The following is a 9715-nucleotide window of genomic DNA, read 5'->3' on the forward strand; positions in this document are numbered from 1 at the left end:
AGGTTGAGCTTTGGAGTTGAAGCTTTGTAGGTGAAGCTTTGGAGTTGAAGCTTTTGTTGGGTACCATGAATTGATTTTACTTCACACTATCTTGATCAAGATAGTGTAAAGCTTTTGTTGGTGAAGCTTTTGTAGGTGAAGCTTTAGAGTTGAAGCTTTTGTTGGGTACCATGAATTGATTTTGCTTCACACTATCTTGATCAAGATAGTGTGAAGCTTTTTTTGGTGAAGCTTTTGTTGGTGAAGCTTTTGTAGGTGAAGCTTTTGTTGGTGAAGCTTTGAAGTTGAAGCTTTGTAGGTGAAGCTTTGGAGTTGAAGCTTTTGTTGGGTACCATGAATTGATTTTGCTTCACACTATCTTGATCAAGATAGTGTGAAGCTTTTGAGAATTTATAGTTGTCCTCCATTGATGAAGCTTTTGTTGGTGAAGCTTTTGGAGTTGAAGCTTTTGTTGGGTACCATGAATTGATTTTGCTTCACACTATCTTGATTAAGATAGTGTGAAGCTTTTGAGAATTTCTAGTTGTCTTCCATTGATGAAGCTTTTGTTGATGAAGTTTTTGTGGTGAAGCTTTGTTGGGTACCATGAATTGATTTTGCTTCACACTATCTTGATCAAGATAGTGTGAAGACTTTTGAGAATTTGTAGTTGTTCTCTATTGATGAAGCTTTGTTGAATTTCCTTTTTTTTTTTTTTTTTTTTTTTGGGAAACTAGAAATTTGAAAATTTGGGAGAGACAATATATACAAATTTTGCTTCCACACTGTTGAGTAAGAGATTGTGATGCAAGCCACACCTTGTAGTAGTCGAAGGTTTGGATGAACCATATAAATTGAATTTGCTTCGAAGGTTTAAGAATTGTAGTTGCCCTCTATTGATGAAGCTTTTGTTGGCACCACAAATTGGTTTTGCTTCACACTATCTTAATTAAGAGTGTGTGAAGCTTTTGAGAATTGTGGTTGTCCTCCATTGATGAAGCTCTTGTTGGCACCATAAATTGGTTTTGCTTCACATTGTCTTGATCAAGAGTGTGTGAAGCTTTTGAGAATTGTGATTGAACTCCTTTGATGAAGCTTTTGTTGGCACCATAAATTGGTTTTGCTTCACACTGTCTTGATCAAGAGTATGTAAAGCTTTTGAGAATTGTGGTTGCCCTACATTGATGAAACTCTTGTTGGCACCATAAATTGATTTTGCTTCACACTGTCTTGATCAAGAGTGTGAAGCTTTCTACGAGTTGTAGTGTTTGGATTGTTACAGAGGGGAAATGTCTGAAGCAGATGCAAGAGAGCTGAATAGCTTGATCTTCGTATGCCATGCACTGAAGTTGTTGTTGACTTGTAATAAGACTTTGTTGGTGACTATAACTCTTGTTGGGCATAAGTGCTCCCCTAGTTAAGTTGTCAAGCTTGAGGGTTTTTTATTATTTGTGAATGCTAAGAGTTCACATGTATAAGTTATACCACACATCTTCTAGTAGGTGGAATGAATGGTGAGTTGCTTTCATCACTTGGTTGGTGGTACGAAGGTGAGTTCCTTCATCACCTTTCATCACATTTCATCACCTGGTTGGTGGAACGAGGATGAGTTCCTTCTTCACCTGGTTAGTGGCATGAATGGTAAGTTGCCAAATGATATTAGAGTACGGGTTGTACATATCACATGGTTGGTGGCATGAAGATGAGTTCCTTCTTCACCTAGTTGGTGGCATGAGTGGTAAGTTGCCAAATGATATTATAGTACTGGTTGTACATTTCATCACCTGGTTGGTGGCATGAAGATGAGTTCCTTCTTCATATTTCATCACCTGGTTGGTGAGAATAAGGGCAAGGTGTCGAGGCACATTGTAGCAAGTGTCAAGGACACAAAGTATGTTGAACCCTTTCGAAGCACAGTTGGCTTATGTATGGATGTGTTGGAATGTATAATATTTATGTTGATTGATATAAGTGATGCTTATGAATGTTTTGCTATGCATGAAGGGATTCATGCTTTTGATATGTGAACCATGTTGGTTGTAACACTTAGTATCACATACTTTGTGTCAAAGTACGCATGTTGAAGCTCTGAGTTTGAGTATAAGGGTAGGTCAGCATAGACCCAGTGTTCCAGTGCTAGGAACGCAAAAGACTCAGAAGAAGTTCTCTGAATTCCCTCTTCTTTAAATATTTTCCGAATGACTTGTGTGACAAAAGATCTCAAGCGGTTGAGGGTTAAAACATTTGTAACGTGTATGCCTTCTTATAATAGCATTTCCTTCAGTACTTAGTCATCCACTTTGAAAGAGTAAGGCTGACCCTATAGTCATAATAGTCGACAGTACGTTCACCCCTGGTTGTCTTGATACAAACTTTTATCCTTCTTGTTGTAATGGGCTTGCTGAAAGTAAAAATCATTTCTCTTACCAAGAGACAGATACGTTTGGTGACTTAGCAAGTAGCTAAATAAGGCAAGAGATGATACAATGGGTGTCTGAATGGCCAATATCTCATCACTTGGTATAACTTGACTTCCACTTCCCATTTGTTAATAGGGGTTAACCATATGGGGCTTCCCTTGGTATGTCCTTGCTTCGGTGGAGGCGTGGTTGTAAGCATGTGTCATCACCTCAGAGTAAGTCTTCCAAGTGTTGGCATTGATCATGTACTTGAAGAAACAATCACGTAGGCCTGCCGTGAAGGCCTTGAAGGCGATCTTGTCATCTGCCTCAGCGCATCGAGAATACTCATGGCTGAAGCGACCGACATACTCTTGTAGTGACTCGTCCGGCTTCTGGCAAATAGTGTACAAGTCATCTACAGAATGTAAGTGATCGGTCTAGAAGATGTATTGAGAGGCAAACAGTTTCCTCAATTCCTCAAATGAGTCTACTGTCTCAGGTAGAAGACGGCAATACTAGTTTAGAGCTCCGCCAGAGAGGGTGGAGGGGAAGAGAAGACGTCGCTTTTCGTCGGTGTGTATCCGATATGTCATGGTGGACTCAAAGAGGTTAAGGTGTTTAATTGGGTCATCCCTTCCAGTATAGAGTTGTAAACCAAGCTTTTGTTTTGTCTTTGCTTGAATGGGGTGTCGAGGATCTTTCTTGTGAGAGGGCCATGCCGGGGTTGGTTCCAGTCAGGTATCTTGGCCTGACGTTCGGCCTTCAACTTGTTTACTTCCTCAATGAGCTTTAGGACAAGGGGGTCATGAGTGGAGTTATGTACCACTGGAATTTTCTTTCGTAAGTCTCAATCGCCTCTTGGAAGTAAGAAAGTTTGAGCATGGGCATGTGGTTTTTTCTTCGACTCGCCGTACTGACTTATATGGCGAGTATATCGGAATACCTCAGAGTCCCCCGTACTTTCATGCTTCTCTGGGACCTGTTGTTCCTTCCCTACATTGGCAGCTGGCCTAGGTTATGGGAGGGGACCGAATCTTTCAGAAACCCTTGGGTCATTGATCTTCGAGCATATGTGGAAGGGATTCTCTCGACGTTGCTTTAGGAAGTCTCGGTAGTCACGATAAACGGCTTTCGATCCTTCCAACCTTTCTGCAAGGAGGTGTCTTCTTCCACTTCTTTTACTTCGGGTCGAAACATCTGGGTTGAGAGAAATCTCATGTTGATCAATGTTTTGATGATTAGCTCGCTCCTCATCAGGGATACCCATGTCGAATGGAGGTGACCCTCTGTGTTGAGGGGCACCCAGATGATGGTTAATGTCCACAAGGACAACGAGCTCGCATGTTTGAGTACACCTAGTTTCATGGAGCATCTCAAAGAGCTTCTCATACTGCTCCTAGAGGACCTCATTCTTCATTGCTATCTTGTTGTTCTGAGCTTCTAGCTTATCAACTTTAGCTTGAAGAGCAACCTATTTCCTTCGTTCTTTCGTTGCTTCACACTAGATGCAAGAGAGGTGTCATTCTGTGTGCTGTGGCTTCCTTCGCTCTACATGTTGGAAATGGATGCCTGGTCAAAAAAGAGTGTATGAATGGTGGAAACCAGCTTGGCAAAGCTGAAGAGAGTGGGAATAAGTGTCTTTCCCACAGACGGCGCCAAATGTTGATGCACAAATTCGGTGAGGACTTTGGTACAACAGAAAGTGTTAAGTTTGTGACCTTCGCTAGATTACTCCGGTCACTAGTGTGGATAAGTATGTAAATGAATAGAAATAAGGAAGCAAACACAAGATGTACGTGGTTCACCCAGATTGGCTACGTCCACGGAGCAGATGAGTTCTCATTAATTATGAAGGGTTTACACAAGTACATAGGTTCAAGCTCTCATTTAGTGAGTACTGGTGAATGATTTAGTACAAATGACATTAGGAAATATTGTGAGAGAATGATCTTTATTTATAGAATAGAGTTTCTAGTTTCATTCTGACATTGACACGTGTTGTATTGTGATTGGCTTCTGATGTTGACACGTGTCACGCTATGATTGGCTTCTGATGTCGACATGTGTCGCGCTGTGATTGGCCTCCTGGTTGAAGGGAAACTCTTTTGGGTCCTTAACAGTATAACGTTGATCGGTGCTCAGTAGTTTCGGGATTAGTCAAGTATGGTACAAACAAATCTAATATGTATAATTTGTCACATCAAGTGATACATAAAAAATGGTGCAAAAATTTCTCAACATTTTCTTTGACATAAATGTGTTCAAATAGTATTATTTTCAAGCACATCAGTATTCATTCAAAAGTAGCTCGTCCTTTTTTTATTTGCTATTTTTGTTTTGAATATACCCTCCTTCCATTTTCACTATATATATTATTTATTTTTTAGAAAAAAAGGAGACAATTGGTGGTAAGTCATTTTATCTACTCCTTTTGAGTCCGAAAAGACTATGGAAATTTTCACTCTGCTCGTGACTACAGTCAAACAAACTACTCAGTTCAGAGCATCGAACTCAGGACCTTCCATATTTTTTTGTTTTTTGGGGAGCTGCAATCTATGCCCTTACCACTGAGTCACTTGCTGTGGTTTTCCATTTTCACTATCTACTCTCTACGTTTAAGTGTGGATTACAGAGTCCTCAGCGAATTAGAGTTAACTAATTCAAAATTATTTTAGTCATTATTGCAGGTATATAAGATTGTACTTTTTAATTGTAATTAGTGTAAGATTCTTATTTAAATAGGATTAATATAACCATTTATCCACCCTTGGACTTCGTCGGACAATGATCATACTCCACTAGCTAGTTCAATGGAGGCGTTGTACAATTAAAGAATTGGGTGTTTATTTAACTTAACTTTTTGATTAATGAGATTACAAATCAAACAACGCTTAAACAGAAACCAGAGTTTTATTGCTCTATTTGCACATTTGTCTTATTTAATTTGTTCAATTCTATTGATTCCTTTGATTCAACGTGATCTAATCTGGAGTTTAATTATCTCAATTTGTTCATTTATCTTGGATTAATTATTTTTACTTGACTAATTGTTGGATTGGTTGGTTGTTGATATGGGAAGGTGTTGCATGGACGAAGGAGAAGGACAAGCTGTTCTTGGTGGATTAACTCTATAATCATTTGATCATATGAAAACATGGGATCCTCACAACAGCCAGTTTTCTCCCAGGAAGCGTCGCTCTCTCATTCTACAACCCATTTCGCATTCTCCTCATTTTTAGAATGTAAAACCATTCGTGCGACTCTAGAAATCCAGAGGAGGTAGAAGGCGACATGCACGAGAGATTTTTCAGTGTAACCGTCACACGAGATGGTACACCATGTGTCGTTATATAAATGGTGGGATATGTGTGTTAAAAAGTTAATAACTTAAAAAATAAATTTTTTTACCATTTACATAAAAACACGTGGTGTACCACTCGTGTTCCTGCCACAACTAAAAATTTCTAGCACTTTAGGGGGGAAAACTGATCTCGCTTCTCCAAAGAAAGATTAATCCGATAACGATTCCATGCACTAGAGAGTTGATAGGGCCGTTTCAGTGGCCAGAAAAAGAAAACAAAGAAGTAAGAGATGGATTTCCATTGCAGAAAATATTTGACTTGATGGGTACACTTAAATAATTTTGCAGGCCACATACCACAAGGGATAAGATGCATCAGTTTTCCACCCGACTACTTTTTGAGAAGAATGTTTCAGCCAGGAAGATTTTCTATCTTCTTCAACAACACAACCAATGCAGACGTGAGTGGTAAGATGTCGTACAAAGACATGGTTTTTCTCCATACTCTTATGTATTCCTCGGTTTGTTAGAAACATCAGCCAAAAACACTCTTAATCTTCGATTAATAATTTAATATTACTGTCCCCCCCTTTGCCCAAAAGCACTTATGGCCCAAGCAATCATTTTTTTCTTCTATTCAATATCTATCTTACATGATTACTATAATCTTGTGTATTTTGGATTGTGAAGGTTCATATTATATAACTCAATCATAAGAAGGTCGACTTCATTTTACATTTGTAATCAGTTTCATTTTCTCCCCAGTTGCGCAAGATTTTACCATATAATTGATTGTTGCTTATCTATATATTGAAGATTCGGATAGACGCCAAAGACTTTATATATGTTTAGAAGAGAATGATTTTGTTTGGAATGAATGTGTCTTTAGTCATCTCTCACGGATGGATTTATAAGATGTTACAATCCTATCATTAAGGAAAGAAATAATTTACATAAAATCATAATAAACTAAGAATCCCAAGATTACATGAATATATACACAAAAGTCAACATTCCCCCTCAAGTTGGTGCATATATATCACACATGCCCAACTTGTGTAAGAAAATTGAAAATTTATGACTTGAAACAGCCTTTGTGAGAATATCTGCTAACTGATGGTCTGTTCTTATTGTCGGTACCTCAATTATCTTCCTTTCTAATTTTTCTTTGATAAAGAATCGATCAACTTCAACATGCTTTGTTTTATCATGTTGTACCAGGTTATGTGCAATGTCACAGGCAGTTTTGTTATCACAAAATAATTTCATAGGTTGATCATGTTCCATACCCATATCTCTTAACAAAAGCTTAAGCCACAAAATTTCACAAATCTCCAAGGCCATACCTATGTATTCATCTTCTGCACTGGAACAGACAACCACATTTTGTTTCTTACTCCTCTATGTAACCAAGTTACCCCCAACTAATGTAAAGTAACCTAATGTTGAGCGTCTGTCATCCACTAAACCTACCCAATCTGCATCAGTATAACCTTCAATTCTAAGATTCTTATTCTTTTTAAATAAATTTTCTTTTCCTGGACTTCCGTTCAAATACCGCAAGATTCTCATCACTGCGTTCATATGTTGTTCTCCAAGATCATGCATGTATTGACTCACTACACTTAAGGCATAGGCAAGGTCCGGTCTTGTATGTGCCAAGTACATTAAATGTCATACTAACCTTTGGTATCTTCCTTTGTCTAATGGCACTTGATTAGGATCAACGCTAAGCTTTAATCCTTCCTCTAATGGTGTAGTTACCAGTTGGCAAGCTGACATGCCGATTTCGTGCAACAAATCAATAATATACTTCCTCTGAGACAAGAAAATTCCAGAAGTACTTCTCGACACTTCAATCCCTAGAAAATATTTTAGGGATCCAAGGTCCTTCATCTCAAATTCTTTAAACATGTATCTTTGCAAGGCCGTACGTTCTTCCGGATATTTTCATGTTATCACCATATCATTTACATACACAATGAGTGCAGTAAGCCTCCCATTTTTCCTTTTCAAAAATAGAGTATGATCAAAGTTACTTTGTCTATAACCAAACGCTCTCATAGATTTTGTGAATCTTCCAAACTATGCTCGAGGAGACTGTTTCAAACCATACAAGGATTTCTTCAACCTGCACACCTTTCTCTTGTAATTATTTGGAGCATTACATTCTGGTGGAAGATCCATATAAATCTCTTCTGTCAAATCTCCATGCAAGAAGACATTTTTCACATCGAACTGCTGTAAAGGCCAATTAAGATTTGCAGCCAAGGACAACAAAACACGGATTGTGTTGATTTTGGTCACATGAGCAAAAATATCTGTATAATCGATTCCATATTTTTAAATGTACCTTTTTGCTACCAGTCTTGCCTTGAAGCGATCTCCCGTCCCATCAGCTTTGTATTTTACAATATAGACTCATTTGCATCCCATAGGTTTTTTACCAGCTGGCAAGTCTGTGATCTCCCAGGTAACATTCTTCTTTAAAGACTTCAATTCTTCATCCATTACTGCTTGCCAACGTGGATCAGCTAAAGCCTTCTGCACAATGTTAGGAATAGATATAGTAGATAATTGATATACAAATGACTTACTTGAGTCTGACATGTGGCTGGTAGACACAACATTACTTAACGGGTATAACACATTAGATTTTGGGTTTGGTCTATTAATTAGGTACCTAGTTTTGCATTTAAGGTCTGCTTCGCAAGTAAGTTTAGGAATACCTTGGTTGACACAGTTAGGGAGACAACATGGTGGTGGTGTATCCGGGAGCGAAGATAATTGATTATGGATATTAGGGCTCAAAGGTGGTGAGACCGATTGTGAGATAGCAGGCATCACTGAGTTGTTCAATGGTGAGGAAGTTGGCAAAGAGTTGTCCAATGGTGAAGAAGGTACAACATTTTCCAGCTGTGTCGGTTCGTCCCTTTCGAAGTTTTCAACATTGTTTTCATGTGAATGATCACCACTTAACTCCAAGACATCACCACCTAATTCCAAGTTATTCACATCATTATTTTCTTGTGAATCATCACCACTTGTCTCCAAGACATCACCGCTTAAATCCAAATGATTCACAATATTATTTTCTTGTGAATCATCACCACTTGTCTCCAATATATCACCATTTAAATCCAAATGATTCACAATTTCTATATCAGGAATAGTATAATCAAGAGTTTGAACTTCTACTTGATTCTGTCCATGAAGTCCAGACTCGGAATGGACAAAGTACATATCGTTTTCATGAAATACAACATCCACAGTGACAAACAACTTAGTCGGAGGGTGATAGTAGCGATATCCTTTTTTATTTGAGGCATAACCCACAAACATACACAGTAAGGCTTGAGGTTCAAGCTTACTCATCTGTTGTTTATTGTGATGAACGAAGGCCACACAGCTAAACGCATAAGGTGGAAGATTTGGTACTACATGAGCATCAACATGTGAAGAGAGAACCTGAAGTGGTGTTTGAAAATCAACTGACCGGGATGGAACATGATTAATGAGATACACATATGAGGTGAGAACTTCTCCCCAATATGACAACGGGAGACATGCCTCGAGTAAGGAAGCATGAACAAACTTCAGAAGGTGACGGTTCTTATGTTCTACAACTCCATTTTGTTGTGAAGTATATGGACACATAGTTTGATGAACGATACCCTAATGTTCCCAAAAGGCACAAAGTTCAGACTTCACATACTCGCCACCATTATCACTTCTGAGAACCTATATTCGTGACTTATATTGCACTTGCACCATTTTGTGAAATTGCTTGAACAAGGAAGTAACTTCACTTTTGGACTTCATCAAACAAACCCAAGTCATACATGTGCAATCATCAATAAAAGTAACAAACCAATAACCACCACCAAATGTAGCAGTTTTAGATGGTCCCCAAACATCAAAATGGATTATCATAAATGGAACATAACTTTTTGTCAAACTGGGCGAAAACGAAGTACGATGACTTTTAGCCAATTCACAAACACCACATTTAAAGCTAGAAACATCATTCTTA

Source organism: Malus domestica, chromosome 02 (genome assembly GCF_042453785.1).
Source record: "Malus domestica chromosome 02, GDT2T_hap1".
Classification (NCBI taxonomy): Eukaryota; Viridiplantae; Streptophyta; class Magnoliopsida; order Rosales; family Rosaceae; genus Malus; species Malus domestica.